This window comes from Triticum dicoccoides, chromosome 2A (genome assembly GCF_002162155.2).
Source record: "Triticum dicoccoides isolate Atlit2015 ecotype Zavitan chromosome 2A, WEW_v2.0, whole genome shotgun sequence".
Taxonomy (NCBI): domain Eukaryota; kingdom Viridiplantae; phylum Streptophyta; class Magnoliopsida; order Poales; family Poaceae; genus Triticum; species Triticum dicoccoides.
Window position 1 is genome coordinate 140,387,172 of NC_041382.1, and position 11,571 is coordinate 140,398,742.

Sequence of the window (11,571 nt, forward strand, 5' to 3'; positions counted from 1 at the left end):
ATAAAATCAAATGATCCTGTTTACATAATTTGAGAAAACTCAAATATGTAAATAACGAAATCCCCAACTCTCTCCGTGGGTCCTTAAGTTGCTTAGGATTTTCTAGGATCAAAACCAAAAGCAAAATAAAATATGATATGCATGATGACCTAATGTATAACATTCCAAATTGAAAATTTGGGATGTTACAAACCTACCCCCCTTAAGATGAATCTCGCCCTCGAGATTCGGGTTGGCTAGAAAATAGGTGAGGGTGGTCCTTGAGCAAATCTTCCTCTCGCTCCCAGGTGGCTTCATCCTCCATGTGGTGGCTCCACTGAACTTTGCAAAACTTGATAACCTTGCTTCGAGTAACTCGGCTGGCAAACTCGAGAATCTTGACTGGTTTCTCCTCATAGGTCAAATCATTATCCAACTGAATTGCTTCTAATGGCACTGTGTCTCTCAAAGGTATGTCAGCCATCTTCGCGTGACACTTCTTCAACTGAGAAACATGGAACACATCATGAACTCCTGTCAATCCTTCTGGCAATTCCAACTTGTAGGCCACTTCTCCCATACGCTCCAAAACTCGATATGGCCCTACAAATCGTGGCACTAACTTCCCCTTAACTCCAAAGCGCTTAATCCCTCGAAGTGGGGATACTCGAAGATAAGCTCTATCTCCGACTTCGTAAACTGTCTCCTTGCGTTTAGAATCTGCGTAGCTCTTCTGCCTGGACTGGGCTACCTTGAGCCTATCACGAATCAACTTCACCTTTTGTTCAGACTCCTTAATCAAGTCTGGTCCAAACAACTAGCGGTCTCCAACTTCGTCCCATGACAACGGTGTCCTGCACCTCCTTCCGTACAAAGCTTCGATAGGGGCCATCTTCAAACTGGTCTGATAGCTATTATTGTAAGAGAACTCTGCATATGGCAAATTATCATCCCAACTAGATCCATAATCTAGCGCACAAGCTCTCAGCATATCCTCCAAAATCTGATTGACTCTCTCGGTCTGTCCATCTGTCTGTGGATGAAAAGCTGTACTGAATTCTAGCCTAGTACCCAAAGTCTCATGCAACTGCTTCCAGAACTTTGAGGTAAACTGGGTTCCTCTATCTGATACGATGCTCCTCGGAACTCCATGCAAACATACGATCCTGGTCATGTATATCTTTGCCAACTTAGCACTGGTGTAAGTGGTCTTTACTGGGATGAAATGAGCTACCTTCGTCAATCGATCGACTACAACCCAAATCGAGTCATAGCCTGAACGAGTCCTTGGTAATCCCGTGATAAAATCCATTCCTAGCTTATCCCACTTCCATTCGGGTATTGGCAATGGTTGCAACAATCTTCTGGCTTATGATGCTCTGCCTTTACTCTCTGACATACATCACAAACTGCTACATACTCCGCAATATCCTTCTTCATTCCGGTCCACCAGAAAATATCCTTCAAATCCAAATACATCTTGGTATTTCCTGGGTGAATCGAATACGGTGAATCATGTGCCTCTTGCAGAATCAACTTCCTGATCTCCGGGTCATTGGGTACATAAACACGGTCTTCAAACCATAGGGTGTAGTGCTCATCCTCATGAAATCCTTTAGCTTTTCCTTCTTTCATTTTCTCCTTTATAGAAGCAATCTCCTTGTCAGATTTCTGAGCTTCCCTGATTTTGTCCATCAAAGTTGACTGAATTTCCAATGCTGCTACATAGCCTCTCGGAACTATTTCCAAACATAGTTCACGAAGATTTTCTGCTAACTCCTTGGGTATTTCTCCCGTCATTAGTGTATTGACATGGCTCTTACGACTTAATGCATCAGCTACTACATTAGCCTTCCCGGGATGATAATGCAATCTCATATCATAATCCTTGATGAGCTCCAACCATCTCCTTTGTCTGAGGTTCAACTCCTTCTGCGTGAAAATGTACTTCAAACTCTTGTGATCCGTGTACACCTCACAATGATTTCCGATGAGGAAATGTCTCCATGTCTTCAATGCATGCACTACGGCTGCTAACTCCAAATCATGCATAGCGTAGTTCAACTCATGGGGCTTCAGTTGTCGTGAAGCATACGCAACAACTCTCCCTTCCTGCATAAGCACTGCTCCAAGTCCTCGACGTGAAGCGTCGCAATACACCTCATAATCCTTGGTTTGATCTGGCAAAATCAACACCGGTGAGGTAACCAAGCGTTTCTTCAACTCCTGGAAACTAGCCTCACACTCCTCAGTCCATTTGAACTTAGTATCATTCTTCAACAACTCCGTCATAGGCTTCGCAATCTTTGAGAAGTTCTCAATAAATCTCCGGTAGTATCCTGCGAGTCCAAGAAAACTCCGGATCTCTCCAACTGTTGTTGGGGCTTCCCACTTGGTCACGGTTTCAACTTTAGCGGGATCTACTGCTATACCTTCTCCAGATATAACATGTCCGAGGAATCCTACTTCCTTCAACCAAAACTCACATTTGCTGAACTTGGCATATAACTGATGTTCTCTGAGATTTCGAAGTACCAAACGCAAATGCTCCTTATGTTCCTCTTCATTCTTTGAATAAACCATGATATCATCAATGAACACTACGACGAACTTATCCAAAAACTCCATAAACACTTTGTTCATGATGTTCATAAAATAGGCAGGCGCGTTAGTCAGACCAAATGACATAACGGTATACTCATACAGTCCATATCTTGTGGTGAATGTTGTCTTAGGTATGTCCTACTCTTGAATCTTCAACTGATGGTACCCTGATCGCAAATCGATCTTGGAAAACACTTTAGCTCCTTGCAATCGATCAAACAGATCATTGATTATTGGTAGCGGGTACTTGTTCTTGATTGTTACTTCATTCAATCCTCGATAGTCAACAACCATCCTTAACGATCCATCCTTCTTCTCCACTAGAAGTACTGGTGATCCCCAAGGCGAAGAACTTGGGCGAATGTAACCTTTATCCAGTAACTCCTTAATCTGCTTCTTAATTTCCACCAAATCCTTTGCTGGCATCCTATATGGTCGCTTCGATATTGGCCCAGTGCCTGGCAAAAGCTCAATCAAAAACTCAATATCTCTATCCGGTGGCATGCCTGGCAACTCTTCGGGAAATACATCAGGGAAATCCCTTACCACTGGTACTTCCTCCTGCACAACTCCTGTTAAGGAATTTACTTGTGTCCTGTTTGGCACATGTCGGGATACATACTTGATCCTTCTTCCTTCTGGCGTTGTGAACAAAATTGTCTTACTAGCGCAATCGATGTTTCCTCCATACATCGACAGCCAATCCATACCAAGAATCACATCCAGACCTCGGGATTCCAGAATAATTAAATCCGTTGGGAAAACATGCCTTCCTATACCTAATGGCACTTGAAAACATCCTTGACTGGCCATGTACTCTGCTCCTGGTGAGCTTACTAGCATAGGTGTTTTGAGAATCCTAGTGGGTAGGCTATAATTTTCCACAAATCCCCTTGATATGTATGAATGCGATGCACCAGTATAAAAAAGAACGAGTGTAGTAAATGACTTAACCAAAAACTTACCTATTACTGCATCGGGCTGAGCTTCAACCTCCTCCACATTAACGTGGTTCACCTGTCCCCTGTTGTAAGGGTTCGGCTTCTTTCCAGAGCTTCCATTGCCGTTTTGGCCTTCAGGACATTCATTAGCATAATGTCCGGTCTTGGAACACTTGAAACAGGTGACTTGACTCAGATCTCTCTTGGCTGGGGTTGATGGGGTGTTGTGGTTCTGTCCATTGCTTCCTCCATTCCCATTTCCATTCTTGGTGCCATTGTGATTGTGCGAGTTACCTACTCCATGGGTATGCTGAAAATATCCTCCCGGTCTAGGGGTAAAACGTGGCTTCTGCTGAGCTCCTGAATTATACTTTCCTTGTCCATATTTCCTCTTGCGGTTCTCAATTTGCTGCTGCTTCCCTTCAATCATAAGAGCACGATCTACCAACTCCTGGTAGTTGTTGAAGGTGGCTACCATCAACTGCATACTCAACTCATCATTCAGTCCTTCCAGGAATTTCTCCTGCTTAGCTGCATCCGTAGCAACGTCATTTGGGGCATAACATGCTAGCTTACTAAACTCCTCCACATACTGGCCAACTGTCCGTCCTCCTTGGTGCAAGTTACGAAACTCACGCTTCTTCATGGCCATTGCTCTTGCTGAAACATGGGTAGTACGAAAAGCCTGCTGAAACTGGTCCCATGTGACAGTGTCGACTGGAAAGGTGGTTGTGAAATTCTCCCACCAGGATGCTGCAGGTCCTTCTAACTGATGTGCGGCGAACTTCACCTTCTCCGCATCTGTGCATCCTGTTGTGGTCAACCCCCTAGCTATCTTGCGGAGCCAATCATCTGCTACTATCGGCTCGGTGCTACTGGAAAACACTGGCAGATTCAGCCTAAGAAAACGGGCTAAGTGGTCAACAGGTGGTGGTGGTGGTGGGTTGTTGTTGTTGTTCCCCTGATTCTGATTCTGAACTAGCAACTGCATCAAGGTGTTCTGCTGCTGGATCAACTGGGTGAGCTCCGGCGGAAAGGCAAATCCGGGGTCACGTCTCGGAGGCATCTGAGGGTTTAGAAAAGATGAGATATAAGAATAGAGGGGGTCTAAAGAGAAAACACTACCCATATGCACGTGAGGCAAAAGCAAACAATTCACTTCATTCAATCAAACAAAGGCATTCAATCGATCTAACTATCGCAAAGTGCTCGGACTACTATATTTACATGGTGGACTACTACTACTGATGAGGTGGTCTACTAGAAATATTCTACGGTTGTAGACTCCATGATATCTGCTCTTGCTTCATCAACATAGTCATCATCGCTACTATCTGCTTCCGAGTCGGTGCCGTCAATGATGATGTAGTCTTCCGGGCTAATCTCCTTGGGTTCTTCGTCTTCATCTATGAGCATAGGGCCTCCCATAAATACTGCTAGCTTCATAGTTAGGTCGACATTCTTATCCACCAATACTTCAATTTCTTCTTCATAATCTTCGCGTGTAGCCTTGAGTTCTTCCTCCAGTTCCTTGATTCTAGTCTTAGCCTTCTTCAGATCTATCATGTCGGCGCACATCTGATTCTCCTGTCGTCGAATGTGCTGGTTTAACTCCTGGATAAAAGCTGCAATTGATCTATCTTTCCTGGTGCTGATCATCTCCCAGTGTTCATCTCGGCGCCCACAAATCTGGTAGATAGTATCCTTCAGATCCTTGCGGTAGACTTCTCCAATGCGTCCCATGGCGATGTGAGCTGCCATACTCTTTCCTAGACTCCAAGTTGGTGCATCAAAAGAAAACTCTATGGGCTCAGTGACTGGCATGAACGTCCTTCCTGGAACTTGAACTTGAATCATCCAGCGCTCTTCTTCAGGTAAAGTGGCGTTGTAGGTTCCCGTGAAGCTTGGTACTCCTAGGTTCAGGTATCTAGTGACTTCCTTCAAGTGGCGTCTAAAGGGTGTATCTTCATCTGGTTGTGTGAACTTGTTCCTTGCATCCGCCATCCTAAAGAGTAGAAAAGATGAGAAGTCAGAAGAGAAGAGAGTGAGTAGTGATCTAGGTCTTTTAGCTTAGTGGTCGTGTCCTATAGTCAGCGTGTGCTCTGATACCATCTCTGTAGCAACCAGACCTCAAACAGTCTGATCTCTGTGCTCCGGTGTCATCCCTGGATCAGTAATGCTGACACCACACAATACTCGGAGGATTTATAGCAGAGTAGCAATCACACACTTATTACATCGAGTGTCTCAAGAGAGAACTTATTACAATAAATATGGCTTAAGGCCATCTAATAACGATAACAGCGGAAGGCTTGGAAGATAGGTAAGTCCATCAACTCCAACGGCATCACTGAGTATAGAACCACAACCTAAAAACTCCTTAATCGTCGTCTGAAAAGTCTGCAACATTAACGTTGCAGCCCGAAAACGGGTCAGCACATGGAATATGCTGGCAAGGTAACACATAGAGAGTAATGGAATGCAACAGCTATACTATATGCATATTTGGCTGGTGGAAAGCTCTATGGTTACAGTTTTTGCGTAAAGCCAATTTTTCCCTACTTCAAAGGAATAAATTTAAGGGTTAATTATCCTTTTGCCCTCAGTGGTGTCCATGTGCTCAGTTTTGCCCTCAGATGCGAATTGTGCTCAGTTTTGCCCCTAGTCCGTGCGCACCGACTCGTTCCGTGAACTCTGCCGTCTCCGTCAGGTCAACCTTTTGACTCGGCCCTTACAGGTGGGACCAGGCGGTAGAAACGGCCAATTTTATTCAGACCGTTGCACGCGTGGCTTGTGGGACCCAGCAAAGAGCCGTTGAGCAGAGAGCCGTTGGCGGGTGTGCTATATAAGTGGGCGACAACGGTGGTGACCACGGCGACAGAGAGCACGGCGGTGACCACGGCGAGAGAGAGAGCACGGCGGCGGGAAGCTAGCTGTGGAGGGCGCGGCGGTGGGAAGCTGGCAGTGGAGGGCGCGGCAGCGTTGAGATCCCCTTCGGCTCCGAGCTCCATGTCTTCCTCAAGCTCCCGCACCACCTCGCGGATGCAGAGCCGGGCGCGTGTGGACATGCCTGTCTTCGTCTGTCCGCGGTGCCGGGCGGGCGTTGATCGAAGGGTTTCTCAGACACCGAGGAACCAGAATCGTCCGTTCTACGTGTGCAGCGAGAATGGGGTAAGAATCGGGGCAATTGCACCATTTTCGTCGTCGGGATGTTTGAGCAATGGGTTGATCTGTTTAGTGTTCATGCAGGTGACATGCTTCTTTCTTTGGGTCGATGCTCTGGCCAAGACTCTGATGAATGAACTGCAAGAAGAGCATGAAGAATGGTTGCGCATGTTGCCACGAACGGCAGTGGCCACACCACGAGCTCCGGAAGAAGAGATGGATGGCGAAGCACGCACTGACAGAGAGCTAGCTATTGAGCTTAGGATGTTGAAGAAGAAGGTTAGGAAGCTTGAAGATCAAGCACTACCAATACCCATTTGCCAATACTTTTGGGCATTTGTAGGTATGGTAATCGCACTGGTTGTAATGTTGAAAATGTATGGAAAGGCATGAATTATGAAGGAATTTGTAATCTTGAAATTGTTTGAGAAATTCACCTAGTTTAAATGTTGGTTAAAGTTGTTTAAATGTTGAAACAAAAAGAGAAGAAGTGACCAACATTTAAATATGTTGGAAAAAAAGAGAAGAAATTAGGAATTCAGAAACTTTTGATCAATGAAATGCAGCTCTCTGCTCTGCCTTTCTGTCCAAAAAAAGGTTGCCCTTGGGCCAAATTCAGAGCGTAGAGCCAAGTGCAGGCTAGACTAATGGGCCAACGGCATCCAATTAGGCCCATTCAGGGGTTTTCTTGCGTATTTTCTGTTTTCTATTCTGATTTAATTTAGGCAGTAAATCATAATGCTGAAACTTTTTGTGGAAGCTAATTGAATTATTCCGGAGCCAAACAATTAATGTTAGAAATTTTTTGGAGTTGTTAATTAATCCAATTCAAATACACCGTGATTTAAATGAAAGACCAAAATGTCATGAAAAATGTGCCTCAGCTCTGGTAGAGGTTTATGCCAGGTGCCAAAATAAATGAACATTTTATAAGGGCATTACATTAAGAAAAACATAATATGTCTAAAAAATGAAGGGTGGAAAATGCACAAAAAATTGGTGCGCCTGGGGACTCGAACCCAGGACCGCGTGGGTTTGTGGTGTTTAGGGCTACGCTGGTAACCGCTAGGACAGATGGCAAGACTTTGACATGGGTAGGGAAAGAAGGTATACATAGTGAGACTGTGAATTTTTTTTTAAAAAAAATAGTGAGACCGTGAATGTTGCACACGCGTGAGAGTTGTTTTCCTTTGTTTTGCACTTAAATTTTGGAGGGTTGGAAGGTTGAAAATGTATGTTGCACTACCACATGATTTTGGTCAGAGTGGCACTTGGTTTAGGGTTAGAGTGGCACTTGGTTTAGGATTTAAAGGGAATAAATTTGCATGTTAGTTCATGACTTTTTGTTTGAATGAAACAGAGGGCTTCTCACCCCCTCCGAAAACCACAAGTTCTCGAACTTCATGACTTGTTTAGGGAAGAAATGATAAGTTTGGGCACGGACATTTTTTAACACACATAATAAGATGGAACACACCGTACCATTACAATAACTTAGATAAGTTCACGGACAGTTCACGGACACATGATGAAACATGACACGACACGACACGACATAGAAAAGCAACAAAATAAAAAACCAAACATGACGAGCTTGACTCCGGGCTTGAACATCTTCATCTTGACCTCCTTCTTCCACCTTGGCCGCGCGCGCCCCTTCAACACCGTCTTCATCTTCACACCTCCTCCTCCTCGTCGTAGGGAAGGGAGTGCATCTGGCCTGGAGCGGGGAAGATGCGCTCGTAGTTGGTGTAGATGTTGTAGACGATGAAGAAGATGGCCTCGCAGCCGCACCAAAAGACTTGGCCGAGGAGCTCGCGCGCGTCAAATGGGTTGGTGAAGGTGACCGTGAGCAGTAGGAGGATGCCGCCGCGGTCACGAACCTCGTTGAGGGTGAACATCCTCGGCGAGCCCCGTGGGAGGTGGGCATAGCCGGCTCTGAGGAAGGCGCGGGTGAGTTCGACGGAACCCCTCCACCTTGAAATAGCCCACACACGGAGCTCCCTCTCCACGAGCACGCCCGGTGGGTAGCGCAGCTCCGGCACCACAGGCGGACGGCTGAAGGTCGGCCCGTTGAACTGCATCTTCTTCACTTGGTCTCGCTTGGGGAGGGCTCGGTCGCTTGGGTGTTTGAAGTTGGAGAGGATCGGATCTGGCTTGTGGGTGGGAGAGGAAGAGAGGCACCCCATTTATAGGCCTGTGGGTGGGAGAGGAAGAGAGAAAGGATGAGAACGGTGCGTGTGTGAATCCGGACGCGTGTGTGTATCCGTTACGTTTTGCACACTTAAATTTTTGCACGAAAACGATGCATCTTTGACCGGGCAGTGCATGTGAACCGCTGCCCTGAACCACTGCCCTGAACCACCTAGCTCGCCTCGCTAGCCTAGCTCGCCTAGCGCGCCTCGCTCGCCTCACTCGCATGCATGCACGTCGCCGCCTCCCGCGCATGCGCAAACCCACGTAGCCGCCTCCATGCATGCAAGGCCTGGAAAGGCTGAGACGGGCTATTTACTGCAGTCTCAGGCCCAGACAATGAGACGGCCCAAGGGTCCATCCAGCGCGCCTGATATTTGTTAAAAAAACAATCTCCCAGCCAATCAGATTGCATCTCGCGGATCGCCCCCCTCCTCCCGCCAGATTCCTTCTAGAAGGGTTAGATCGACGGCCCTTGATCACCGCTAGGTTTAGATGAACGGTCCTTATTCAGCGCTAGGGTTAGCGGGGTTTGGGAGGGGTTTGGAGCAGTCAAAGCTATGTTTGACCAGATTTCAAATGAGCATAATAAATTAAATAAAAATCAGAAAAATGAAAAACTTGCGCACATAGTCTTCTTATGTCATATACTAACGATTTAAGTTGATAAACAAGCTTTACATACATTTAAATGATAAGTTCATGTGTATTGTATGATATCTCGAGTATCTCAAACTCTCTTGTATGAAGTGAAGAGAAGTGTTTTGGGGAAGTGAACATGAAAATTTCAAAAAACTCACCACAGCTTCATTTTGGAGTGACTAAGAAGGATCCAGGCTTAGTTTTTCATTTTGATGTTTTACACTTGTTTAAATCTTGGTCAAAGTTAAGTTTGACTAGAATTCAAATGAGCAAAACAAATTTAAAAAAATCAAAAAATGGAAAAACCAGCGCACATAGTCTGTACATATAGAATATATGTGTAGGAAAGTTATTTGACTGATTTAGATAAGGTCGAAAAAAACCTTGCTTAGAAATGAGGCCGTTTACCCTACCTTTGGACCCCCCTTTTTAGCACATTTTTCATGAAAAATTCAAAAACCTCACCACAACTTCATTTTGGATTGACTAAGAAGTATCCAGGCTTAGTTTTTCATTTTGATGTTTTAGACTTGCTTAAATCTTGGTCAAAGTTAGGTTTGACTAGAATTTAAATGAGCAAAATAAAATTCAAAAAAATCAAAAAAAAGGAAAAACCATGTGCTCATTCAAACATCATCCAACAGATATTTAAACATCATGTCAAACATACTTCTAACATAGGTCCAACAGAAATACAACATGTCAAGTGATAAATGTTTCATAATACAACATCATTCCTTATTCATAATGTTTCATAATTGTTCATAGATAGCGTTGGGGCTTCTGTCTGTTCCTTGAGCTTCTTGTCATCACTTTGCTCCTCGTGCACCTTGTGCTCATTGTTTCTTCTCTTCTTCTCTTGGTTGTCGGTACCTTGCGCGTCTTCTTCAAACCTACCATAGAGCTGTGTGAAACATAAAGGGTCCAAACATAAACGGTAATGAGATCGTGTCAAGTGATAGATGTACAGTAGTATTTGACCCTTGCAAGATTTACATACCTAGCAGAACTCACAACAACAGAAGGTTGGTCACCATTTGGAGCCTCACTTGGATCATCATTTGGAGCCTCACTTGGATCACCATGATCACCATTTAGAGCCTCACTTGGATTACCATTTGGAGCCTCACTTGAATCATTATTTGGAGGATATTTTGGATCATCGTCAAAATCATCCGGCTGTTGACCATCATTTTCATCATCTGTTGAGGCAACCGGCTGTTGACCAACATTTTCATCATTTGTTGAGGCAACCGGCTGCTGACCAACATTTTCATCGAAGCCTTCATCGAAACTCTCTCCAAATGCTGGATCTACTGTGTTATCACAATACTTACCGAAATGACCAGACCCACCACATCTTGTGCACTTACGCTTCCTCGCTCCAAGTCCAGCTCCTTCGCTGCGAGGTCTTATTCGACTCTTCCTTGGTCTACCTGCTGCTCTCTTCAGAACTGGAGCGCAAAGCTTGAATCCAGGGTCCACCATGTCCCATTGTTGTTTTCCCTCCATAGCAGGCAAGGCATAAGCATATGTGGCTTTGAACCTTGCAACAGAGTAGTAATCATGCACATACTGCTGTATGTTCCCTGCTGGACCTGGGAGAGAAGTGATGAAAAACAAGGCATGAATGCATGGCAACCCAGTTATCTGCCATTGCCTACAACTGCAAGTTCTAGCTTCTAAATCCACTGGATATCTCCATTCCCTCTTCTCTTTATCCAAATATGATATCTCTGCTGTGCTACCCGAGCAAAGCGTCATGTTCATTTCCAAGCCTGTTGTCTTTTGCTTCAGTTCATTCATCACGGCAGGGATGATAATGTGGCCCATGAATTTTGCCTCGGCTATTCCTGCACGATAATGAAATTTCTGCATGTATTCTATCCTTATTCTGTCAAGCAAATCCACCACATAATGACCCTTTAGTTTCCGGATCGTTGAGTTGAAAGACTCTGCTAGATTATTGTGCACATAGTCAACTTTGCTCACTTCACTGAATTGGCTTCTAGCCCATAACTTGGAGTGGTGTGTTTCCAAGTATTCT